The 12,897-nt window shown below is 39.2% G+C and overlaps 1 protein-coding gene and 1 non-coding gene across 3 annotated transcripts in view; both read left to right on the top strand.

The window, feature by feature from the left end:
- The window catches only part of LOC122549671 (RNA-binding motif, single-stranded-interacting protein 3-like), a 1,362,397-nt gene that overhangs the window by 1,180,032 nt on the left and 169,468 nt on the right, over positions 1-12,897 (top strand). The window lies entirely within an intron of this gene.
- Positions 9,612-9,684, top strand: trnal-aag. Its single transcript has one exon. It is a non-coding gene; the product is annotated as a tRNA-Leu (tRNA).

A 12,897-nucleotide genomic window follows, 5' to 3' on the forward strand; every position in this document is an offset into this window, starting at 1 on the left:
ATTATGTAAGGCAGTTGCACCTGGAGTATTAGATTCAGTACTGAATACCAGGTCTGAGCAAATATAAATTGGCCTTGGGTTGGGTGCAATGCAAATTCACTAGAATAATGTTAAGTTATCAGGACAGGTTGAATATTTCTATTGTATTGGTCAACAGAACTAGACGCAGAATTGAAGATACGATATGACTGGGTCACTGTAGTGTTTGATCACTTCTTACTCTGGTGTAGAGTCATATTCACACAGCATGGAAGCAGACCCTTTGATCCAACTCATCTATCCTCAGTTGAACTAGTCTCATTTGCCAGCATTTGGCCTACATCACTCTAAACCTTTCCTATTCATATACCTGTCCAAATGTCTTATAAATGTTGGAATTGTACCTGCTTCCACCAGTTTCTCTGGCTGCTTATTCCATGTATGTACTACCTTCTATGTGATAAAGTTGCCCCTCAGGTCCCTTTTAAATCTTTCCTCTCTCACCTTAAACCTAAGCCCTCCAGTTTTGGACTTCCCTACCCTGGGAAAAGATCCTGACTATTCAACTTATCTCTGCCCCTCAGGATTTTATAAACCTATATAAGGATACCTCTCAGCTTCTGACGTTCCAGGGAAAAATGTCTCATCTTATCCAGCCTCAACTTGTAACTCAAACCCTCCATTCCCAACAACATCCTTGTAATTTCTTTTCTGTACTACCTAACAACATCCTTCCTGTAGCCTTACTATATATGAATTATGTGGTTTGGCCATCTAGTTAAACATGCTGTACTGTTAGCTTTGCTGATTACCATTCTGCATGGATTAGAAATGGTTAACAATGTATCTAAAAATAGCCTCTGTCTTTTGTGGATTCAATTTTGGTTTTCTGGCATTGTTTATATAATCTATGTTATCTATGTTTCCTTTATGTGTACAGCACTTTCTAATTGTCAATATCATTGTTCATCTTCCATTTTACTATTTAATGATTTTTCATGCCCAGCTCATTCTATTGTTTCTAAATGGCTTTAGAGAATTCCATTCTGCTTTCTAGATTGATATTGTCTACAAATTTGAGCACTTTTCTTTCAGTTTCTGAATATGGATCCATTATGTAAATGTAGAAACAGTTCCATTTGTGGCACTGATTTCTGGGACAACACACTTAGTACTGCCACAACACTCAGCCTCCTCTCACCACTACCACCATGACAAAAAAAGTATTCATTGTTTCCTTTGCTTCAGACAGTTGTTAATTCATTCCCAGATGCTACCCTGAATCCCCACAGCTTTAATTAACTGGCTTACCTTTACCCCTTGTTGCATCAAACCATGAAGCATCACACAGATCTCACTCTATTTTCCTCCTCTTACCTCCATCCCACAAAGTAGAGCTAAATTATTTAGATCTGTAGAACTATGACGTTGGAACACGTTTAGATTGGCATCGGAGATGAATAGATACACAGTCAGAACGTTGTTGCTTGAAATTATCACTGTGCTGTGCTTGTAAAAGGCTAAGTGCTGCCAAACCCAAACTAATCTATACTCAGCCAAATTTGTGTCATTCTGATGAGACCTAAATGTTTGTATTCTGACCACATGAGCAGTGTAAATGTGATTAACCTCTTACTCATGGCATTTATTGTTTTTAACCAGGAATTAAATACATAATTGAACAGCATTGCTTGTTCCCCAAGTTTTAGTATTTTTATGCTTTTTCTCTGTGTTGTTGTTCGTCTTTTTTCCATTAAAATGTGAGGCTAGGCAGCCACATCAGAATCTGTGTCACACAACCTAAAACAGGCCCATGGCCAGTCCTCCCAGAATAATGATCCAAATCAGGAACTATGTCTCTCCTCAGCTTTAAGAGTGATCGGCCCCCTCTGCAGGAAAGGAGAGATATTTACCTGGTAGAGGATGCAAGGAGTTTGCTGTTATTATGTAAAAGTAAGAAAACAATACTGTTTGTTGTAAGAATTTTATTTTCTGAAGAAACAACACCTGCTTCACAGAGCATCTATTTGGTGTAACACTAGATTTATTGCACCACAGGTACTGTTAAGGTGACAAAATTGCCTTTATACACATCTCTTTAAGATCTTTTCATCATTTATATAAATGATTTGGATGTGAGCATAAGAGGTATAGTTAGTAAGTCTGCAGATGACACCAAACTTGGAGGTATAGTGGACAGAAAGGAAGGTTACCTCACATTACAATGGGATCTTGATCAGATGGGCCAGTGGGCTGAGAAGTGGCAGATGGAGTTTACTTTAGATAAATGCAAGGTGCTGTGTTTTGGGAAAGCAAATCTTAGCAGGACTTATACACTTAATGGTAAGGTCCTAGGGAGTGTTGCTGAACAAAGAGACCTTGGAGTGCAGGTTCATAGCTCCTTAAAAGTGGAGTCACAGGTAGCTAGGATAGTGAAGAAGGCGTTTTGTATGCTTTCCTTTATTGGTCAGAGTCTTGAGTACAGGGGTTGGGAGGTCATGTTGCGGCTGTACAGGACATTAATTAGGCCACTATTGGAATATTGTGTGCAATTCTGGTCTCCTTCCTATCAGAAGGATGTTGTGAAACTTGAAAGGGTTCAAAAAAGATTTACAAGGATGTTGCCATGGTTGGAGGATTTGAGCTATGGGGAGAGGTTAAATATGCTAGGGCTGTTTTCCCTAGAGCATCGGAGGCTGAGGGGTGACCTTGATAGAGGTTTATAAAATCATGAGGAGCATGGATCGGGTAAATAGAGAAAGTCTCTTCCCTGTGTAGGCGAGTCCAGAACTAGAGGGCATAGGTTTACGGTGAGAGGGGAAAGATATAAAAGAGACCTAAAGGGAAACTTTTTCACACAGAGGGTGGTATGTGTGTGGAATGAGCTGCCAGAGGAAGTGGTGAAGGCTGGTACAATTGCAACATTTAGCAACATTTAAAAGGCATCTGGATCGGTATATGAATAGGAAGGGTTTGGGGGGATATGCACCGGGTGCTGGCAGGTGGGACTAGATTGGGTTGGGATATCTGGTCAACATGGACAAGTTGGATCAGAGGGTCTGTTTCCATGCTGTACATCTCTATGACCCCATCAAAATTTTGCAGGCATATTCACACAATTTCAACGATGCATGTGTATCGTCTTCTTCTATTGTAGGCACAAAACATTAATAGGAAAATATTATTTATGCAAGAGCTGTGCACACCTTGAGACATGAGATAAATATCTGACTCTTTCATGACCAAAACAGAATATTTCACGGTTTGAAGGGAAAACCACTGTCATTTTGCAGGCAGTCTTTGTTCAGATACGCATGTGTCCACTAACTTGAGTCCACTACCAATTGTATTGATTGTTATGCCAGACCTACACTGGGAGACTTGGTCAATTGAATGTTATGCAATTGAGCAACTAGAATGAGTCCCAATTTGATTCACACATTTGCTTTTTGAATTTCAAACATAATTAAGGGCAAAACTTTTAATTTGGGCAGATATGTAAAATGAGTGTGGTAGAAGAGATGGCCCCTGGAACCCCGTGACACTTTTCCTCTCTATTGGAAGAGAGGTCTGACCAGTTTATGTAATGGGCGGCCAATGTGCTATGACCAGTCTTTTGCTCTCATTGAATTTGAGAGTGCTGCTTTAAGTTTCTCAATGACTTTTATACCTATTGTATATTATTAATTGAAATTTTAAAAAAGATTGGAAAAGTGTGCCATATATATTCAAATAGTGGAAAAGTCTTAAAGCAAAGTCTGATACTGATTAAAAGTTGCAAATTACCAAACTCAATTTCAGTTTTCCTGAGCCCACCACATACAACATGCCCTTCTTCTACATCTACCGCCCCTCACCACTCTAATTCCATGCAACCTATTCCCGTAAGACAGGCCTCACCTACTTGGTGCACATTACTATGGGTCAACAGTCTAGGTCTCCAGTTTGGCAAGACACTAGTGAGATCCAAACCTGAGAACGGTGCAAGCTTCCCAACCACCGGGCTGGGCTGGAGCATTGCTGGTATCATGGCCACTTGTGTCAAAATTTGAATTGTCCCCTTATGCTTCAAATAACCGTAGAAAGCATCCTATCTGGATGCATCGCAGAGTGGTATGGCAACAGCTCATCCCAGACGGTAAGAAACTACAAAGACTTATGAACACAGCCCAATTCATCACGCAAACCAGCCTCTCATCCATTGACTCAATCCATCCTTCTCGCTGCCTTGGGAAAGCAACCAACATAAACAAAGACCCTTCCACGCCAGTTATACCACTGGGCAGAGATTAGAAAGCTTGTTTACATGTTTGAACACATTCAAGAACAGCTTTTTCCCAGGAGTTATCAGACTTTTGAATAGATCTTTTTAATGTTAACATTGATTTCCCTTGGCACCTTCTCGGCATTGTGTCCTGTATTCTGTTACCCCGTGCACTTGCCTGTCAGACAACACTTTTCACTGCACCTTGGTATATGTGACAATAATAAATCAAATCAAATGAAATAAAATAACCAACTTTTACAATACAGAGGAACTTCAATTGTCCGGCATTCGATTATCCAAACTTCGGATTATCTGGACAAGATTGCAAGGTCCCGATGCTTGGCTAGACTGCGTTATCCGGCATTCAATTATCCAAACATTTGATTATCGAAACAAAATCCTCCCCACCGGTGTTGTTTGGATAATAAAGGTTGCTCTGTACACCAATTTTTAATGTTTATTCTAGTTCACCTATTGGAGAGAATTTTATCCATTCATTTAGGGCACATTGACAAGAGAGTCTTGAGGAGAAGAGAAAGCTATGTTCTTAGTCAAAGAATTTTGAAATTGCTTTTTGATTCAATACTGTAATTTCATTGACTTCAGACTGATTCTTGATTCTTCTGTAGAACTGAAGTGAAACCTGCTGATTTCTCTATTTTAATCGGTCAATGAGTCAGTCAACAATACTCAATCAACCGGCTCCAACTTCAGTGGAAATGCTGATAGATCAAGAATTTGCTGTGAAGAGTTTCTCCAGTGTTTTGAATGTTGCAAAATGAGCATTAAGGCTTTTTTCTTCCCGCCCCGTGTGCAGCAGTTGAAAGGATGTCAGCATTCCTGTATTTATGGAATGGCAGAGTCCTATAAGGTTTCAGGTACCTCACATGCACAAAGGGTTCAGTAGTTGCAACTGGGCACCACATGAAAGGAGAACTGTGAACAAGTATTCCTTTCTTTGTGCTGCTGTTCTTTATGAGGGCTGCTAAGTTTTCACTTGACTTAAAGCCAAGCGTGTGCCAGATTGCTGATAGCATCTGCTGGAATTTCAGATGAACTAATTGAGAAATTCTAGTAGAAAAGGACTGTATTCTTCATATAACTGCAATTGGCAGTGTATGGTTCAACTCTCCAGAGGTAGTTTGTTCAAGGAGTGTACATATAATAACCCTTTTTGAAAGTATGCCCAACATTGATTTCAATATACAACTCTTTCAACAATTTCTTGGTAATACAGACCACAAACATTCTCTTTTTTTAAATGGTTTGCCAGTTGTCATGTAGATGTTTGTGTATTTTTTTAACCTTTCCAATTTCCAGTTCCTTTTTTTATTACTTCTTTCTTGACAAAGATAACTTGTGCTATTGCCCATGTGATTTCCAGGAATCAAAAGTGGCGAACAGAGATAACTGAACAAATACCCAAGTTAAATTGGAGAGTTCAGCAGAATACAGAAAATCCATCATGATGATTTGCTGAGGAATACTTCTTACAATCAACTGGATAAGAAGCTAAATATTCCTTTGGACTTTTTATTTTAACTTTTTACCTCCAAAACATCTGTGTCATTAGCTGAGAAATATACATATTTGCATGATGGGCCAATTACTTCTAAGTTTTCATCTCCTGTAACTTTAGCTCCCGTTTCTCTCTGCTTTGCAATGTGGTATTTCAAAATCTGTTCAAGAAATTATTCAATTTACTTCAAAATATCAGTGGAGGCTAGAATTCAGCTACATACATAATAATACTAACCGTACCAGTCAATGGGAAGCAGCATTCACTCATTTAATACGCTACCTTTGAAATTAAGAACCATGGATTTCCTAAATTCTCCAAGTTTGCCACTTCTCAGTATTTTTTCATGGAAACTACATTCTGCATGAAGACAGTACTGGGGTTGTCCAATGCTGTCCATGTTGAATAGCCTGCTGATCCATTTGTTCTTATCACTTGGGAAAAGAATTACTGCAAACTAGGGAAATAGGCTGCAGTACACACCAACGTTTAAGAAACATTTGGAAAGATTGATTTTTCCAAAGCAAAATTGGAAGAAGAGAAATTAATCCAAAACATTGCACTGGAGAGGTTTGAAAAAAAAGTTTGATTCACTAAGGCAAAGCAATGTTTTTGAATTGATGCCAACAAACCAATTTAAAATCATCAATTCTCAGACTCCATTTTGTTTGGCTCATTGCTCTAACAAATAATTTTTAACAGTAATGATGTCGCTCCTATGTGGGTTGGCATTTAACTCAAAAGAAATTACCAACCCTGAAAAAAACCAAGTGAATATGTGCCCATGATTGGTGCAATTCGATAAAGAAAGTTGCCAAAGATCCCTAGACAGCAGCTTCCAAACCCACAACTACTTCCATCTGGTAGGACAGTTGCAGTAATGCTAGTCAGCACAATCATTGCAAGTTGCCCTCCAACCCATTCACCTTCCTCACTTGGAAATATATTGCCATATCTTCACTGTCATTGGGTCAAAATTCAGGAATTCCCTCCCTAATAGCATTGTGGATCTACCTACAGCATATGGACTGCAGTGATTCAGGAAGACAGGTCACCACCACCTTCTCAAGGGCAGCTAGGGACAGCCAAAAATGCTGGCCAGCCAAACAAGATCCCATCTCACAAATGAATAAACAAAAGCATAATTGTGCTGGTGAACCCAAGTGCCTGAACCTTTTAGTTACTCAGCTAGGAGTTCATGAATTTCAATTGTAGGTTGAGTGGAAGTAGAATAGTACTGATATTGACATCTTTTATTTGGACTACCATGTGAAATGATGTGCTGAAGGGGATGAGAGGAAAGCGGGGAGAAACAGATGTCATCCAGCATATTGTACTCAACGCTCCCTCCTGCCATTCTTTGGCAAAATGACAATGTTAAGCGCATGAAATTTCAGTGCTTGTGCAGTGATGGAGCTGGTGAGGAGACAACATGTCTCTGCATGTGTACTGATACTGAATTTGCACTGACCACATTTGTCTGTAGGGTATCAGATCAACAAAAGATCAGATATGCCCTAATTTTCTGCTAGCTGCTGAGTATCACAGGATTCATGGTTACTGAATTCAAACCACAATATTTAAGATATTGCAACTGTAATATTCCTTTGAGAATTATTTTAATGATGTAGTAACACATTTTAAGTACATCCCTGAAACAGGGAACAGTGGAATTTCAAACAGATGTTTTGATGCATTTCCCTATGCATGGCCCACAGCTGATTACATTTGCGTTTTATTCAGGACTGAAATCTTAATTATCATTAGGTACCACAAGGCATTGATCCTTCCAGTGTAATGTTAAATCATTGGTGATTTAGCTGCACATTCAAAAGTTTATAAAATTAGAATTTATTGCCTTGCAGTTATTAGAGAAGTTCCCTTTACAAATGTTAGTAATTTCCAATTAACATATTTCTATTTCTATTACATGATCAGGTAACATTTGAATTTTCATATAGATCCTCCTGATTTTCCATCAGAAGTTTGATAGAAGATCTGCCAACACATGAAAAATAGCATGAAAAATATTTATATTCCTTTCCTGCAGTTACTTTTACACTTCTGCAGATGTTATTGGGATGATCATGCATTGCACCCTGCAGAGATTGACCCTGTGTTCTGTAACATTCGTTAACATGAGACTTTGTTATGATCTCCATAGAGTCTGATAAAGTTTAGAAAGAAATGTCAACTTCCAATTACTCGCTGAAAGAATTTCATGGAACATAGAACAGAACACCACAGGAACAGGCCCTTCAGCCCACCATGCTTGTGCTGACCATGATGCTATCCCAAAATAATTCCTTCTGCCTGTACCTGTTCCAAGACTCTCTCTTCTTTGCCTGTTAATATGCCTGTCTTAAACTTTGCTATCATTTCGGCTTCTATTGCTTCCCCTGGAATCTATTACCCTGTGTAAAAAAAACTCCTTTAATTTTTTTCCCCCTCAATTTAAACCTATGCCCCCTTAGTATTTGACATGTCCACCCTGGGATAGAGACTCCAACTATACACCCTAACCATGTCTCTCATAATTTTAGGTACTTCTATCAGGTTTCCCTTTAGACTACCATGTTCTAGTCCAACCTCCTTTTAGTTAATGCACTCCAATCCAGGCAACATTCTGGTAACCTCTTCTGCACCCTCTCCAAAGTCTCCACATCCTTCCTATAGAATGGTGACCAGAGCTGCCTACAGTACTCCGGGTATGGTGTGTCCAAAGTCTTGTACATTTGCAACACGACTTGCCTACTTTTATCCTCAAATACCTCAACTGATAAAGCCAGGCATGCTTTAGGCCTTCTTTAACACCTATGGACTTGCACTCCAAGGTCCCTCTATATATCAATGCTCCTAAGGGTTCTGCCAGTTACAGTATACTTTCCTTTTGCATTTGATCTCCCAAAATGCATCACCTCACATTTAACCAGATTAAACGCCATCTACTATTTCTCCACCCAACTTTCCAGCGGATCTTTATATATAGCTGATATCCTTCCTTACTCACAACTGCACCAATTTTTGTGTCATCTGCAAATTTACCAACAGACCACTGATATTTTCACCCAAATCATTTATGTATATTACAAACAGCAGAGGTCCAAGCACTGTTCCTTGCAGAACACCACAGGTTACAGACCTCCAATCAAAAATAAAAAATCCCTCCACAACTAACCTCTGTCTTCTATGGCCAAGCCAAGTTTGTATCCAATTTGTCATCTCACCATAGATTCCCCATGTGATTTGATCTTCGAGACTAGCTTAAAATAAAGGACCTTATCAAATGCTTTCATAAAGTCCATGTCGACAACATCCACTGCCTTATCCTCATCAATCATCTCTGTCACTTAGTCATAGAGTCATAGAGATGTACAGCACGAAAACAGACCCTTCGGACCAACCTGTCCATGCCGACCAGGTATCCCAACCAAATCTAGTCCCACCTGCCAGCACCCGGCCCATATCCCTCCAAACCCTTCCTATTCATATACCCATCCAAATGCCTCTTAAATGTTGCAATTGTACCAGCCTCCACCACTTCCTCTGGCAGCTCATTCCATACGTACCACCCTCTGTGTTGAAAAAGTAGCCCCTTAGGTCTCTTTTATATCTTCCCCCTTTCATCCTAAACCTATGCCCTCTAGTTCTGGACTCCCCCACCCCGGGGAAAAGACTTTGCCTATTTACCCTATCCATGCCCCTCATAATTTTGTAAACCTCTATAAAGGTCACCCCTCAGCCTCCGCGCTCCAGGGAAATGAGACAAGACTGCCCCTGTAAGTCCATTCTTCTTCAAATGCAAATAAATCCTGTCACTCAAAATCTTCTCCAATTTTGTGTCTTGTTTCTGTAGTGTAGTGGTCATCGCGTTCGTCTAAGACGCGAAAGGTCCCCAGTTCGAGACTAGGCAGAAACTGCTTTGTTCTTTCCCCTCTCACCCTAAACCTATGCCCTCTAGTTCTGGACTCTCCCACCCCGGGGAAAAGACTTTGCCTATTTACCCTATCCATGCCCCTCATAATTTTGTAAACCTCTATAAAGGTCACCCCCGACGCTCCAGGGAAATGAGACAAGAACACCCCTGTAAGTCCATTCTTCTTCAAATGCAAATAAATCCTGTCACTCAAAATCTTCTCCAATAATTTACTTATGATTGATGTAAGGCTTATCAGTCTATACTTTCCTAGACTGTGCTTGTTGCTCTTCTTAGACAAAGGAACAACATTAGCTATTCTCCTGTCTTCTGGGGCCTTGCCTGTGGCTAAAGACGATACAAGGATCTCTATTAAAGGCCCAGTGATCTCCTCCCTTCGCTCCTTTGGTAGCTTGGAATAGATCCCATCAGGCCCTGGAAACTTATCTGCCTCAATGTATTTCATCACACCCAACAACACCTCCTAACTTGTAGTTCTTTCGTCTATGGATGAAGTTTTAATTACAGCGTGATCCTGATGGACAGAGAATACCATAATCACACTTGGCCTTCATGTTTAAATACCTGTAAGTAATTAAATGTACCTGTTGACTCAACACTATTTTCTTTTTCTAGCCAACCTCAGAGAGTAACATTCTCCTTGTATATTTAGCACCAATTGTATTCTCCACACAGCTGCAATTCCTTTAGCAAGTGGTCCACAGTTGTTCCAAGCTTCCAATGGCGTCCTCTAACCACATTTTACCATGTGCTAACTCTGTCTTCAAGCATCTTATTCAGTTTTTGAAAACTTCTTAAATCTTCCACTGGCAGTAAAGCTTCCCCCAAACATGCCGGAATATATCTTCTGGAATTCTTAAAAGATGCTGAATGCCTCTTCGATTCATGTTCACTTCCCTCCCACATCCAGCTGTGGGAATTCAATATCAGTAAGCTTTTCTCCCTGCTGTCTACACTGAGCTTCCACTGTCTGTCTGTGATATAAGGCTCCATTCCCAAAACATAATCTTTTAAACTTACAATTGTAACAACTTACTGATCTTAAACTTAGAAGGCTGTCTTTTTAATTAATTTTAGTAATTTTCTTGTTCAGTGGCCACTTACAATGATTTTCGTGGGTTTTGGTGAATCTTCCCCTGATGTTATCCAATGACACAATCAAACCTTTGCATACACTCCAAGCCAACAAAGTTGTTTTTCAATTCTGAAGGACAATTTGTAGATATTAATGATGATATGAAACCGTTTACATTGAACATATCAATATCAAAGCTATAAACAATACCAGCAACACTTCTTTCCTTTTTAATTTGGTGCAAAACAACACTAAGTAACTAATGTACAGAATGGAAGGATGTGCATAGGCAGTTCGGGCTATCAAGCCCCTTTCTCTCCATAGACTGTATGTAATTTGCCATGATATCAAGCCAAACTGCTTAATCTTCAGAGAGAGGGAGTCAACTTCTAAAAATGCAAAAGGAGATGAAGCCCAGTAGAGTTTCTCAACAATTTCCAACGACAATCAAGTGAAGGTCCAGACTATTTATCTGCTTGACATCGAGCAGTTCACAATATTGCATTCCATAAATGACTTATCTGTGATTTCAGCAGTTGTATTTTACAGAGTATTTGATCATCTGTACTTATCATTCCATCCTGGTTTTGAGTGACGTTTATTCAGATTTGTTTAGTCCAGATATTAATTTCTTCTTTATTATACATGTTCAATACTATGGGGGGATAAAGAGTTGTGATTTTGTAAATGTAATCTAAACCAATCTTGTCAAGTTCTTCAGGTTAAACAGAACGTGTTCCTTTGCAACAAATACAGAAGGAAATAACAAATTTTTTCAGGTTTTAATTAGCGTGGTATTGCAAGGGTTTCTCATGTTGTGTTTGTTTTCTGAATTATTGCCCATTTTGCTAAATAGTAATAAAATCTTCTTCCATTTCACCGTCCTTTTTCGTTATCCATTCATGGGCCGAGCGTGTCACTGGCTAGATCAACATTTATTGCCCATTCCTAATTTCCCAAAGAGTAGTTAAGAGTCAACCAGGTAAGGATGGACGTTTCCTTTCCTAAAGGACATTGCTGGGCAGGGATTCAAACCTGAATCCCTAGAACATTACTTGAGTCTCTGAATTAACAGTGCTGCGATACTACCATGAAACCATTGTCTCCCCTTAACAAACAACAGCTTGTGATATTGTAAATTTGATTTACATAAACTTGAGCTAATCTAAAACTCTACAACCCATATCCTAACTTGCACCAAATGCCAGTCACCCAGCATTCCTCTGCTCACCACAATGATTCCTTGGTTTTAAAAAAAAAGCTTGATTTTAAATGTCTCATTCTTGTTTTCAAATGCCTCCATGGCCAGTGTTCACTCATTCTCTAATCCTTTTCAGTCTTACAGCTTTCCCAAGTTCTCTGTGCTACTTCAACTCAGGCCTTTTGAACATCCCTGATTAACATAGCTGTACAATGGCAACTATGACTTCAGTCTCTACATCCTGGAATTCTGTTCCTGAACCTTGGTTTTTCTTTCCTCCTTTGAGACACTCTTTAAAACTCGAGTTTTGACGAGATTCTGATCAAATCTCCTAATACATCCATTGTGGCTTAGTGGCGAATTTTGATTTAAAGCACTATTGTGAATTATGGGACACTATAGTATTTTTTAAATTATGTAAGATATTATTGTTTCTATACTTAAGCCTTCTCTTTAATTCAGTCTTGTATTCTGCAACAAAAACAAGTATAGTTCTATGAGTTTCCTTGTCAATATCTAGTCTCACGGTGGGGTGGGGCGGGGGGTGGATATACATAAATTAATTAATCTGTTTAATTTGTCATGAAATATCCTTGATACATATTCTTGCCCTGGAATTTCTCTGCATATGGTCGTCTGTGATTAGACACTGTTAGTAATTGGTCAATAATTGCACTAATGTTCTGTTGTTTTTACTCTGCTAATGGACACTAATTCACTGTATAAACTTTTCATGTCAGTGATTTGGAACAGACAGTTACTAGGCACAACAATGCAATTGTTTTACTCTGGAGAAGCAGTTGCTTGTTGAACATGCCCAATAATACTTACCCTGTTGACTGCTGACAAAATAACTGTTGGACAGTATGCTCCTAAATTGTTCATATTTTTGGTGGCATTTTGCTCCACTAAAGCAATC

This window comes from Chiloscyllium plagiosum, chromosome 5 (assembly GCF_004010195.1).
Source record: "Chiloscyllium plagiosum isolate BGI_BamShark_2017 chromosome 5, ASM401019v2, whole genome shotgun sequence".
NCBI classification, from domain to species: Eukaryota; Metazoa; Chordata; class Chondrichthyes; order Orectolobiformes; family Hemiscylliidae; genus Chiloscyllium; species Chiloscyllium plagiosum.